General features: G+C 43.7%; 1 protein-coding gene across 1 annotated transcript in view; it reads right to left on the bottom strand.

Annotated features, from left to right (window-relative positions):
* Positions 1–14449, bottom strand: part of SIK2 (salt inducible kinase 2) — an 811735-nt gene that overhangs the window by 325465 nt on the left and 471821 nt on the right. The window lies entirely within an intron of this gene.

Raw genomic sequence — 14449 nt, 5'->3', positions numbered from 1 at the left:
AAGCCTTCTGGGCCATTGTATTCAAGCTGGCACCCAGGAATGTCATATTTTGTGAGGGTACTAGTTTTGACTTCTTTTCGTTTACTGTGTACCCCAGACAATTTAGTAGATGTTTCACAAAAGCCAGATGATGTAATAGAATGTCCTTGCTTTCTACTTGGATGAGGCAGTCGTCCAGGTATGGGTATATTTGAATTCCTCTTTGTCTGCAGTATGCAATTACTGGTGCCAGGCATTTTGTGAAGACTCTGGGCGCAGTAGATAAGCCAAAGGGCAGTGCAGAGAATTGGTAATGGGTTGAACTTGCAATGAAACTGAGGTATTTTCTGCAACTTTGTCTGATAGGGACATGCAGGTATGCCTCCTTGAGGTCCAACGTTACTAGACATGCTTCCTTGCCCAACATGGGAAGAAGCTGCTGTAGTGTTAGCATCTTGAATTTGGGTACTTGTAAGTAAGTGTTTAGAATTGAAAGGTCCAGAATTGGTCTCCAGGCATTGTCCTTTCTGGGCACTAGAAAGAGTCTTGAGTAAAATCCTTGACCTTGCTCTCGAGTAGGTACCAGTTGAATGGCTCTCATGTCCATGAGAGCTGTAATTTGCTTTTGTGCCTCTGCCCATTGATTTTGTGGCAGGTTTGGCATTCCTCTTTTCATTGGTAAGGTGTGAAAATGGAATCTGTATCCTCGTAAAATTATGTCTAGGATCCATTTGTCCTTTGTGACAATGTGCCAGTTGTCTGAAAAAAGTGCGAGTTTTCCTCCCAAGGGGGCTGCCAAGAGAGTGTTGCTTGGCCAGATGAGGTGCAAGTCATTGAGTTTGCCTTCTGGTAGATTGGGACCTGTCTTCTCCTCCCTTCTGTGTTGTAGTGCCCCATTGGTGAGGTTTGTACTGGGCTTGTGGTTGTCCTCTGCCCCTTGGGCATCTGTATTTGCCCCTCTGTGGTCTGTCTGTAACTGGAAAGGACCAATTTTTTGTTGGCCAGTTTCTGCTGAAGCGAGGGGGCTGTACCTGTAGGAAATCTTTAACTGTCTGTATAGATTTTGCCTTATCCTCCATTTTCTTTAAGACTTCTTCTGCTTTAACTCCAAACAGAACATCCTGCTGTAAGGGAGCATCTAGAAGATTTGCTTTAACATGATCAGGTAGAGTTTGTTCCTTTAACCAAGCATGCCTACGTATAACAGACCCAGTGACAGCTGCTCTGCAGCAGGCCTCCAAAGAATCAAACCCACACTGTAAGGTATGTTTGCCCACCTGTTCAGTGGCATGCAACAGATCCTGCATTTCTTTCAATTCAGATTGTTGAGGGAGAGTGGTCATTTTTTGCTTTAACTGAGAGATTAGAAATTGCTGATACTTAAGCATGTGAAATTGGCAATTTAGTGCCCTCATAGCTAGAGTGGCTGAGGTGTAAACCTTTTTCCCCCACCTGTCTAGTGCTCTGGAATCCCTCTCAGAAGGTACAGGATTTTTAGCCATAGAAGTCTTAGCCCCCTTGGGTCCCTGGGAGATTGTCTCTGGGTCAGCAACAGGTCTTTTGTAAAGAAATTTGTGGGAATCAGGCACTCTATAATATCTGTCAGGCTTAGCCGGAGCAGGAGGTAGAGAATCAGGGTTAAAACTGGATTCTAAGTAAACATAATCCACAATGTCTAAAACTGGTGGGATGGCAATTGGTCTGTGTTGGAGGAGTAAAAGAAACTCTCTGAGCCTTTTCTTCGAGTCAGAGTAGTCCTGACCCTCCCAGTGAAAATGTTCCCTCATAGTGTGTAAAGTTTCCCCAAAGGAGTAGTCTTCAGGAGGAGAAGCTGAGGGAATGGAATCCTCAGCATCAGAATCTTCATAAGGGGAGAAGGAGTAATCTTGGTCCTCAGAGGAGTCTGAAGAAATGGACACATGTTCAGAGGATGCACAATCTTCCTCTTGTCTAGGCCTTTTGTCAGGAGGGGGCTGGGAACCCCTGATTAAAGTGATCAAATCTTCAGCCATTTTGAGCATCTGTTTCTTAGGTATGGGGCCTTGAACAGGGGACTGAAGTGCAGTCTTTTTAGATTTAATAGGAGTCTTCGTTTTAGAGTATGATTTAATGGTGAGCGTCGTCGGTCTGAAAACGCCTTCAGAAACCGATGGCGTTTCTGCAGCACCGACATCTTTTTCAGCAATGTCGTCGGTAGGGCCTGAACTAAATGGCTGCGTCAGCCTGGTACATTCCGTCAAAAAATCTGAAGCGGTCTCGGGTTCCAGATCTGCGGTAGTCAGGGGCTGCGTTGGAGCCTCACTGAGACCGGAGTATCGGAGACTGGACCAGCCGAGGCCTCGGAATCTGGCTTAGGCCTGGGCTGTCTGTCCTTATTCTTGCGTTTTTTGTGCACGCCGGTAGTCGGTTGCTCCAACGGCATGGTGTAGTTAAATTTCCTACCGAAGTAGTGTCGTGCGAAATCAAAGCGTCTTTTAATAGTACATTTATTAAACCTAGCACAAAAACGACAACTAGTGACGTCGTGGTCTGGGCCTAGGCAAGGTATACAAAAAGAATGAAAATACTTATGAGGTATTTGCTTCCCACAAGAAATACAATTGTTAACTTTTTCTGACATCGGTCTGAGGCAAGAAAAGTTTCCCCAACGGGGTACTTAGCTTTATAGAAGACTTCGGTCTGAAATTCGAATTCAAAAATCTCAGTAGTCGGCCGACCGGCACTTGCGAACTGCTTCTGCTTTGGGCACCGTGCGGCAAGAAAGACTGAAGAAAATGGCGTCGGTTGCATTATATATACCCCTGGCGCACTGACGTCAGGGAAGAAGTGACAGCAACCAACGCCGGACCAAGACTTTGGAATTCCAGCCGACTGCGGGACCGCCTGACGACAGGATAACCCAAGTGTGATGACTGCAGCAGGGTAACACGATGAACATCTCCATGTTGCTGCTTCCAAAATATCCTTGGTAGGTACTCCTCTGAGGTAGGCAGTTGAAGTGGCTGTTGCCCTGGTGGAGTGAGATCTAACGCTGCTAGGTGCAGGTTTCCCATGATGTGTATAGCAGAAACGTATACAATGTCCTATCCATTTTGAAGTAGTCTGTTTTGAAATGGCTTTTCCCTGTGCTCCTGCAGCATATGCTACCAATAATTGCTCAGATTTTCTGAAAGCTTTGGTTTTGTCCAAGTAGAAGTGTAACTGCCTGTGAATGTCCAAAGAATGCAGTAGTCTCTCCCCTTTACTCTGTGGTTTTGGATAAAAAGTTGGCAAGTGAATAGTTTGGTTTAGAGCCAGACTTGATACCACCTTTGGCATAAACGTAGGGTTAGTTCTTAAAGACACCCTGTCCTGGTGGAAAATGAGGAAAGGTTCCACTGCCATTAGTGCCTGTAATTCTGAAACTCTTCGTGCTGATGTTATTGCCAGTAGCAGAGCAGTTTTCCAAGATATATATTTTAATTCTGCTGTGTTAGCTGGCTCAAATGGAGGTAAAGTTAATTTTTCCAAAACAAAGTTGAGGTCCCAAGTTGGAGTAGGTGCTCTACGGGGCGGTCTTATGTTTTTAACCCCTCTGAGGTACTGTTTTAGCAAAGGATTAGAGAAAATTGGTGGATCCATGTTGTAATGAGAAAAAATGGCAGAGGCGTAGATCTTGATGAATGAAAAGGAGAGGGCCTTGTCCAGCATCTCAGTTAAATATTGTAGTATCTGAGGAATGTTTGGGACAAGAGGGTCAAGACTGTGAGCCTGGTTCCAGGCACAGAATCTCTTCCATTTATCCGAATAGGCTTTCCTGGTACTATGCCTTCTGGCCTCCAGAATGACATCCATAACAGCTTTGGAGAGAGTCATTGCTTGCTTGACTAAGGAATTTTCCATGCAGCTAGGTTTAAGGTCTTTAGCTGGCTGTGAAGTATCTGATTGTTGTGCTGAGTCAGCAGATGTGGGATTTGAGGCAAAATCCAGGGTGGTTCTTGTGCTAAGTTCTTTAAGATTGGGTACCAGTGCTGGCATGGCCAGTCTGGTGCAATCAGGATCATCTTTGGCTCTTTTTGCCTTGCTTTTATGAGTACCTTTGGAAGGAGAGGTAGAGAAGGGAAAGCGTATACTTGTAGGTTTTTCCAGCTGAATGAGAGGGCATCCACTTTCCATGCTTGTGGATAGTAACTCCTTGTGCAGAATTTCTGTAGCTGGCAATTCATTGGGGATGCAAACAGATCTATGTCCGGGCTCCACCATTTCTGTGTTATCATTCTGAATATTTGTGGATTCAATTCCCATTCGTGGGGATCCATGATGCTTCTGCTTAAGTAGTCTGCCAGCATGTTTTTCTCTCCTGGCAGGAATTGTGCTTGCAGATGAACTTGGTAGTCTAGAGCTGTGTTCCACAAGGTCATGGCTTGTCTGCAGAGGGGGTAAGAGTGTGTGCCCCCTTGCTTGTTTATGTACCACATAACTGTGGTGTTGTCTGTCTTTAGTAATAGTTGTCCTGGATGCAGCAGGTCCTTGAAGGCTATAAGGGCATTTTGCACAGCTAGCATCTCTTTTTGATTGATGTGAAGATGCCTTTGTTCTGCGGGCCACTCGCCCTGAATACATTTTCCTGCCTTGTGTGCTCCCCAGGTGTAATCCGATGCATCTGTTGTCAGTGTTTGCCTGGCTGTGGGTTGAGTGAAAGGCAGTCCCTTGCTGAGGTGACAAGCTTGAGCCCACCATTGAAACTCCTGTTGAAGGCAAGGAATTAGTGGTATAACTGTTTCCAAACTTTGACAGTGTTGAGACCATACACTCTTTAGGTACCATTGTAGTTTCCTCATATGCAGTCTGGCATATGGAATTAGTAGTATGCAAGATGCCATGTAACCCAAGGCCTGCACAATTTTTCTTGCAGGGAGTTGGGTCTTTGTTGCCATCAACTGAAAGTACTGAGTCAGTTGTCCTTGCTTGTCTGGTGTGAGATAAGCCATCTGGGCCGTTGTGTTCAAGCTGGCACCCAGGAATATTATCTCTTGTGAGGGCACTAGTTTTCATTTATTTTCATTTACTGTGTACCCCAGGCAACCTAATAACTTTTTAATGAATGCCAGATGCTTTAGAAGAATGTCCTTGCTCTCTGCTTGAATCAGGCAGTCGTCCAGGTATGGATAAATTTGAATGCCTTTCTGTCTGCAAAATGCAATTACTGGTACTAGACACTTTGTGAAGACCCTGGGTGCAGTAGATAAGCCAAAGGGCAGTGCAGAGAATTGACAGTGCATTGAACCAGCTACGAATCTGAGGTATCTTCTGCAGTTTTGTCTGATAGGGACATGCAGGTATGCCTTCTTGAGGTCCAAGGTCACGAGCCAAGCTTTCTTGCCCAGCATGAGAAGAAGCTGCTGTAGTGTCAACATTTTGAATTTCGGAACATCCAGGTAAGTGTTTAGAGAAGAAAGATCCAGAATAGGCCTCCAGGCTTTGTCCTTTCTGAGAACCAGAAAGAGTCTTGAGTAAAATCCTTGTCCTTGCTCCTGTGGTGGTACCTTTTGAATAGCTCTCATGTCCATGAGTGCTGTAATTTGTTTTTGAGCCTCTGCCCTTTGATTTGGTGGCAGATTTGGCATTCATTTTAACCTTGGCAGAGTGTGAAAGTGGAACCTGTAACCTTGAGATACAATGTTGAGAACTCATTTTGTCTTTGGTGATCCAATGCCAATTGTGATAGAAAACTGCCAGTTTTCCTCCTAAGGGGGCTGCCAAGAGAGAGCTGTTTGGCAGCTGTAGTGGGAAGTCATTGAGGCTGCTTTTTATATGGTTGAGGCCTGTCTTCCCCTTCCTTCTGGCCTGGTGCACCCCATTGTTGAGGCCTGTAAGGACCTTGTGGTTGACCTCTACCTCTTGGACGTCTGTATCTGCCCCTTTGAGGTCTGTCTGTAACTGGAAAGGACCAATTCTTTGTTGGCCAATTTCTGCTAAATCGAGGAGGCTGAACCTGTAAGAAATCCTTCATCGTTTGCATAGATTTTGCCTTATCCTCCATCTTCTTTAATACCTCTTCTGCTTTAACTCCAAATAATACATCCCGCTGCAAACGTGCATCCAATAATTTTGCTTTAACATGATCTGGTAACGTATGTCCTTTTAACCAAGCATGCCTTCTAATGACAGAGCCTGTAACTGCTGCTCTACAGGAGGCCTCTAAAGAATCAAAACCACATTGCAAAGTATGTTTTCCCACTTGTTCAGCTGCATGCAATAAGTCCTGCATTTCTTTAAAAGTAGGAGGATCTGAATCTGGAAGCATTTTTTGTTTCAACTGAGACATCAAAAATTGCTGACATTTTAGCATGTGAAACTGGCAATTTAAGGCTCTCATTGCTAAAGTTGTAGACGTATATACTTTCTTTCCCCATCTGTCTAATGCTCTGGAATCTCTGTCAGAGGGAACTGGGTTTTTTGCTGATGAGGCCTTAATCCCTTTGGGTCCCTGAGAAATAGTTTCAGGGTCAGCAACAGGGCTTTTATATAGAAATTTGTGTGAATCAGGGACTCTGTAATATCTGTCAGGTTTAACTGGGGCTGGAGGTAAGGAGTCAGGATTTAAGCTGGATTCAGTATACACATCATCCACAATATCTAACACTGGCAGAATAGCAAGGGGTCTGTGTTGAGGTAATAAAAGGAAGTCTCTGAGCCTTTTCTTGGATTCTGAGTAATCCTGGCCTTCCCAATGGAAATGCTCCCCCATGGTATGTAAGGTTTCCCCAAAGGAGTAATCCTCAGGCGGAGAGGCTGTTGGAATTGATTCCTCAGCATCAGAATCCTCATAAGGGGGTAAAGAATATCCTAGGTCTGGGGATGAATCTGAAGAAATGGACACCTGGTTGGATGAGTCTTAGTCTGCATCCTGTCTGGGCCTTTTATCAGGAGGGGGATGGGACCCCCTGATCAGGGTGATAAGGTCTTCGGCCATTTTCAGCATTTGTTTCTTAGGCATGGAGGCCTGTCCTGGAGAATGCTGCATTTGTTTCTTTGTTTTTAAGGGAGGCTTAGACTTAGCAGAGGGTTTAATGCTTAACTGAGTAGGTCTGAAAACACCCTCTGAAGCTGTGGATTGCTCAGCTACTTCGGTTCCCTCTGAAGGGTTATTTTCAGTAGGCTAAAAAACTTGAGCATCCGAAGGCCCAGCCAGCTCCACGTGGGAGTATGGAGGCGGCCTGTGGTTCTGCAGAAGCAGTCGTCAGGGGCTGTGAAGGCGCCTCGCTGAAAACCGGAGAACCGGCGACCGGCCTAGAAGAGGCCTCGTCGTCAGTTTTGGGCCTCGGATGCCTGTCCTTGTCTTTGCGCTTTTTATGTATTCCAATCATCGGAAGTTCCAACGGCATGGTGTAATTGAATTTTCTGCCAAAATAATGTCGGGCAAAATCAAACCGACGTTTAATAGTGCGCTTGTTAAACCTAGCTCAAAACCGACAACCAGTGATGTCGTGGTCTGGGCCTAGGCATGGGATACAATAGGAATGGAAATCCTTATGAGGTATTTGCTTCCCACAAGAAATACAGTTATTAACTTTTACTGACATCGGTCTGAGGCAAGAAAAAGTTTCCCCAATGGGCTACTTAGCTTTGTAGAAGACTTCGGTTCTGGATTCGGAATGAAAATCTCAGGAGTCGGCCGACCGGCACTTGCGAACTGCTTTTGCTTTGGGCACCGCACGGCAAGAAAGACTGAGGAAAATGGCATCGGCTGCATCTTATATACCCCTGTCGCACTGACGTCAGGGAGGAGGCGACAGAAACCGACGCCGGACCAAGACTTTGGAACTCAGGTAGACTGGGGAACCGCCCGACGGCAGGATAACCCAAGTGTAATGACTGCAGCAGTGTAACACGATGAACATCAACTTGGCCAACATTCTAGTCATAGGTGACTCTATAGTCAGGCACACTGATGTACCACTCACCAGGCTAAACAAGGAGAAAGTTACTGTCAGCTGTCTGTCGGGTGCCAGGATCCGCCACATAATGCACACACTCAGGTCACTCCACAACAAGTACAAATATGACTCTGTCATTGTCCATGTTGGTGTGAATGACCTGAGATGTACCTCCCTGGACCACAAGAAAAGAGACATGGAGGAGCTCTCCGATCTTGTAGCCCAGGCAGGTATGAACCTACCCCTGAGTAGCATCCTGTCATCACTCAGAATGATACCACAGTACAAGGACAAAATGATTGACTTCAATAATTGGCAAAACTTCTGGTGTCATTCTAAGGGGATCCAGTATCTGTCTGCCTGGGATGACATGATCAACAGACCACGATGCTTTGCCAGAGATGGTCTGCACCTGTCACCCTTGGGATTCCGGATACTGGATAAAGCTCTTGTCACCCCTATAGTGCCTATTTTAGGCAAGGTTCAAATGACAAATTCACCACATTAATAGGTACAAGCAAGCAAAATATGAGGGTAATGTTACTCAATGCTAGAAGTCTAAACCTCAAAATGCATTTACTCGAGGCACTCCTTAAAATAGAGAGCATCGACATCTGTGCAGTGACAGAGACCTGGTTCAAGGCTCCACAGAGCATCCCTGCATTACCAGGCTATAATTCATACCACACCTTTTGGCCACCTAACCTGGAATGAAACACTAAAGGTGGAGGTGTGTCCATATTCATTAAGGATATCCACACCTCCAGGCTAGTTGCTCAGCATAATGCACCCGAGATTATCCAAGTGCAACTAACTCAGGGCATTAACACAATCCAAATTTTAACTTGCTACAGATCCCCCATCAAGCCCCAGGATTTCCACTCCTCATTTCTTGATACACTGGAAAATTAGGGTACAACCCAACACCCTAATAATGGGTAATTTCAACTACCCCACCATTAACTGGGAAAACTACTCGTGTACCAACTCTTTTGCTCAATGTTTTCTTGAATTCATAAATTCAAATGACTTGGATCAACTTATCCACACCCCCACCAGGGGCAGCAATATCCTAAACCTGGTCATTACCAACATGGGCGACTGGTGTTCCACAACAGAGGTAAATTCCTCGTTGGTCAGATCCGACCACAAGCTAATCACCCTAGACATCCACATTCCCCCCCCCCCCCCCATTAAGGAAACCACTGTAAAAAATTTCTCCAAAGCCAACTTCATGCTTCTTAAAACAGAAGTGGCAAACCTCATGACACCCATGCAGACGGACAGAGGTACGACTGCTGAATCCTACACAAATGCACTTTATAAGCACTTACATGAGTGTATGGATCGTGCTATCCCTAACAGAACCAAGATGCTATCCTCCAAAAAAAGGAAGCTAATCTGGTGGTCCCCTGCCATAAACAAACTCTACAACAGAAGAAAGAAACTATCGCAAAAAGAGTAAAATCCCATTATTGGAGTAACTCCCTGGTCAGCCTCAGTAAGAAACTGAGATCCCTCATAAAATCCTCCAAAGCTAGTTACGAAAACAAAATCACCACTGATTCTAAAGACAACCACAAAGCATTCTATAGCTATTTCAAAAATCTCAATGGCAACACTCAGATCTGCTCTGAGTTACAGCACAATGACACTAAACATACAGAACCAGCTGATATCGCCAACATCCTGGCAGATAGGTTCAGTGCTACCTTTAATCCCCTCTCACCCTCTAAAGGGCCCATCTCTGTACCCGAAGAATGCAAAGTTCCTGTAATCATGGCTGTACAGGTAAAAACCACACTCTCCAAAGCCAGGAACACAGCATCCATGGGACCTGACAACATCCCAGGCTGCATTCTACATGAACTGCAGAATGAACTGGCACCCCACCTAATCACCATGTTCAATCATAGCCTCACCTCAGGCTTTGTGCCCACTGAATGGTGCACAGCAACGGTTATCCCACTCCACAAAGGGGGAGCCACCACAAAGCTGGTCTGCAAGGCCATGGAACATATCATCATGGATCTTATACACAAAGACATTGGTAATCTCCAAACTCTGCACCCCACCCAGTTCGGGTTTGTAAAAGGCAGATCATGTCTCCTAAACCTGATAGACTTCTATGAAGCAGTCACCACAGCCGTAGATGAGGGTAAGGTGGTTCACACAGCCTATCTAGATCTTGCCAAGGCTTTTGACACCATCTCCCACTCTGGAATTATAGATAAGCTCACTAAACTAGGTATAAATCCCTATGTCACAAGATTGGTTGCCAAGTGGCTTACTGACAGAACCCACACTGAGGAAGTAGCACACTCCAAATCCAACTTCAGACCAGTGACAAGTGGAGTACCACAGGGTTCAGTCCTGGGTCCTCTCCTGTTTGGTATCTACTTTTCTGAAGTACAGGCTAACACAGAATGTCTTTGGCTAATGAAGTTCACAGATGACTGCAAACTAGGAGCCATAATCAAAACTAACGATGTGGACTTCCTACAAAAGGGCCTCACGGAGACAGATGCCTCGTGTCAAAGCCATGGCCTCAAGCTCAATGCCAAAAAGTGCATTGTCATCCCCTTTGGTAAAAAACTCTGTACCTATAAGCTACCACATAGGTGGTAGTCTACTTAACACCGAAGGTGTGATAAGAGACCTTGGGACACAGGTGGACAGTAGTCTCTCCTTTGATAATCACATCACCACAGTAGTCAGAAAATCCTTCTATGTGGCACACCTCATCACAAAAGGTTTCTCATCCAGGAAAAAAGAGGTAATTGTTCCCCATTACTCATCACTCATTAGACCCATTATAGAGTACAATGCCCCTTTTAGTATGTACCTCACAAGACATCTACAACAACTAGAAAGGCTGCAGAAATACCTCACAAAGAGGATTACTGGCTTCAAACAGATGCCCTATGCAGACCGTCTCAAAAAGCTCCAGGTTTACTCCATCGCATATCACCTACTCAGAGGCGATCTCTGCCTAACATGCAAAGCTATGTCAAACTCAGAGCTGCTGGACATGCTCCACTTAAAGAAATCCCAATCCCTCCGAGCTACATGCTCTAGGGACCTAAACCTTATCACCACAATAAACAGAATATGCTGGAGGGATAGATTCCTAACCCAGAGACTTCCCATACTCTGGAACAAACTACCTGTCTATATCAAACAAAGCTCCTCATTAGCACTTTTCAAGAAAAAGATGATTGGATGGGAAACAGGAAATTCACCCCGGGATCACCTCTGCGGCTCTGCTTGACAGGAGCGCAGGAAAATTATTTTCTTGGGTGGCGAAAGCCAGGGTACCTTTTTTGGTTAGGCTTATATAGGCCCTAGGGCCAATAGCCTACCTATGAACCCATGAACAGCCCTGAAAACAGGATGCAGAATGATTCCTCTAATACACTGTTCTGCAATCAAACACCAAACTACAACAAGTCTCAGGAACAACCCCCCAAAACAGGGCAACTCTTGTAAAGCACAGCCCTGCATGCAAGTGCTGAACCCATTGCCATCCTCTTTGTGCATCGTCATTCCCCTAATCCAACTACCAAAACCTCAAAAACTAGTGGGACAGCTGCAGGAACACCACCTTTGTTGTACTCAATCTTCTGCCAGCATTTTGATTTTGAATCCACAGGACACCACAGCTCTCACTGAATGACAACAAAACATCTACCTTCACATTAGCTTTTTAACAAAAAAGTAATTCCAAGCTTTTCAACAAAAAAAGTAATTCCAGGCAGTAATAATTAGAGCACATTTTGCAGATTTACCAGAAAAAATAAAAGCCCGCATCAGAGCACAATAATCTGTTAGCCATCTGCTGCCAACTTCCATGCATCACTGGGTCATGGTCATAAACTGTTTCACTTGCTATCACTTAAGTTTGGAAATCCTTATGATTCACTGCCCCTTTGGACTTAGATGTCTCTCAGCAGTTAAATTTATTTACTGAAGGAGATACTGCATCCTTGAAACAAAGGCAGTCATTATGACTGTCTTGGTTTATGGGATCCTAGATGGGTTGATAGTTATAACTAAACTATTTATGTACGGCCATGGGGAAAAAAGAGCCTTCTGTCCAACATTCTGTTTTTTAGGCTGTACCCATGGTTCCATGGTTCTAACAACATCTCAGGAGAAAAAGCAAGCACTTGCTCTCCATATGTTCAATATTAAAATGCCACAGTGGGACAAACCAGCAATTATCTGAGTTATTACAAAACATCTGTCCAGCACTTATAATGGAGACAACGTAGGTGGCTATTTTACCATTTGGATACTCAAGTTACTTGACATCTACATTCAGGTAAGTTTTGGGGTGAGAGACTATAATCATTTATGTTCTTTTGCATTTGTTCCAGGCCATTGTTGGATTACATAACTCTTTTCAGCATGTCATGGGTAGAGTCGCAAACTGTGGGCACCTCCTTATCTACTCTCCACCTATTTTTGAGGATATTCCTTCAAGGTTTCATGGACTTCTTTGTTGCAGCCTGAACTAGTTAGTTCTGAGAGGTTTAACACAGATGAGGAATCATTGCTTAATGTGAATTAATTCCTTGACATTTTGAAGAGACCCAGTTTCTCTCAGCTTATTACCTCTGTGACTCGTCATTTTGGACATACTCTGGAGTTGGTTTCCTAACATGTTTTGTCAGAGTATGAGCTCGAGTTGCAGATATTCTCTTGGTCTGACTACTATTTGGTCACTTTGCAAATGACCTGCCATGGGTGTCTCTCCTTGATCATGAACTCATGCAATGTGGAATTACAATTTAGTGACCCGTGTAAAGGAGTCAGAGAAAATGACCCTGGCAAACTTGCCTTCACCTATAACACAACTCTAACATCTCTGGATGTCATTGTCCCATGCTGTGTATGTTTGGTACACTTCATAGTTCATGTGCCTTCATTTATTTTGAGCTCTGTTTCTGTACGACTGCATGAAGACTTGAGCTTTGCTACTGTAGCACTTACTTACTGGAAGATAGGCTTAGACTATAGGAGTGTTACACTTCATACTAAACAGAAGTCTCCTGAATGAAGGCTGTTTTTTCCTCCAAGTAGAGCTCTACTGCATCATAATATGTTGTTACATTCCTCTTGATGGCTGAAAGGCTCAACAGCATAGCCAGTGTTTCCACAGAGAAAGCTTTATTTTCAGCTGAAGAATATGAGCTTCCTTCTAAGTTTTTCATGCCTAAACCTACCTCCATTAAACAATTAAATGAACCCTAAAGTTCTTTTTCACTCTGGGGCATGTAGTAGCCTGGCTAAATCTCCCATTAGATGTCGAAATGAGTTTAAGTTAAATGACTATTATGATTTTTTTTTAGTTTTATGTCAGTTGTGCACCAGACAGCCTATGTCATGTCTTGAACCTTGATCTGCTAGGCTTTTAATATCTTTTCTGGAGGTACTGTGTCTTATTTTGCTTACAATTGTCTGGTCCTCTCTTAAAGCTAGTGTTATTCTATCTCTTAAAAAGGAGAATTTCAAAATGCCAAGAATCTCGGCAGATGTGAACAGCACAGAACCAAAAAGTAATGTCTGACATGCTTCACAGGCACACAAAGGCAGGCCGTAAACAAAACGTGTCAAAAGAAAAACTATTGGTTAATACTTGATTTAGTGCATTCATCCTTAAACCACACAGGCCTTCATCAGAACCACAAACACATGAAAACAATCACCTTATAAAATTCAGTTAAAAAGTCACGTGGTCTAATGTGACCAATTATATGAATGAATACACTTATTGATGCACAATTTGAAACTACAAGTCACAACCTCATATAACATAATCATAATAAAAATGCCACAAACACTTACAAAAATGTCAACTACCTACATCGTTTACTAAAAAGAACTTAACTGTCAAACTTTATTTGCTCTTAACTTTAATGCATTTGATATGCAAACTGTTTCATATAGACCAGGTGGGAATGCTGCATTAGTTTTCAACTGCCACAATATTTCCTTGTGACCTAACAAAGACTTCCAATCTCCAGCCCAATGGAAATTTCTACTTTTTCTAATGCAAAGTGGCAACTAATTTCTTGAAGCCAGAACGTAAACTAGTATGTCTTGCCAATGAATTTTTAAAGTCAGCTTTACCAGTACTGTAAATGTGTTAGTAAATATGCTTTACCCATTTCAATGCATGTTCATAAATATCGCCAATGTCCTCCGTGTTAAAAATCTTGTATTGTTTACAGGACCCACACTGACTAGTTCCAATATGGCCACTCATAAACATATTGACTGGTCACTCTGACATATTTTTAATGTTGGGTCTTCTACTATATGTGACCCCGGGTCCTGATTCAGTGATGTCAAATGACATACCCAAATATTTGAACACCTTCCAAGGTTCTGTAAGAGTACTCCCAATAATTCTAATGTTAAATGTGTATGGAGTGACAAATGAACCATCCCTTCCCCCCTACAAACATTTAGTTACGTTCCCTTAGTATTAAATCCTGAAAGTAAAATAGAGCCAAAATCAGTTTGTCTTCTATCACAAGCATTGT

Source organism: Protopterus annectens, chromosome 8.part0, assembly GCF_019279795.1.
Source record: "Protopterus annectens isolate FY-2018-M chromosome 8.part0, PAN1.0, whole genome shotgun sequence".
Taxonomy (NCBI): domain Eukaryota; kingdom Metazoa; phylum Chordata; order Ceratodontiformes; family Protopteridae; genus Protopterus; species Protopterus annectens.
The sequence above is the reverse complement of the archived record's forward strand: the minus strand, read 5'-3'. Positions and strand labels throughout refer to the sequence as shown.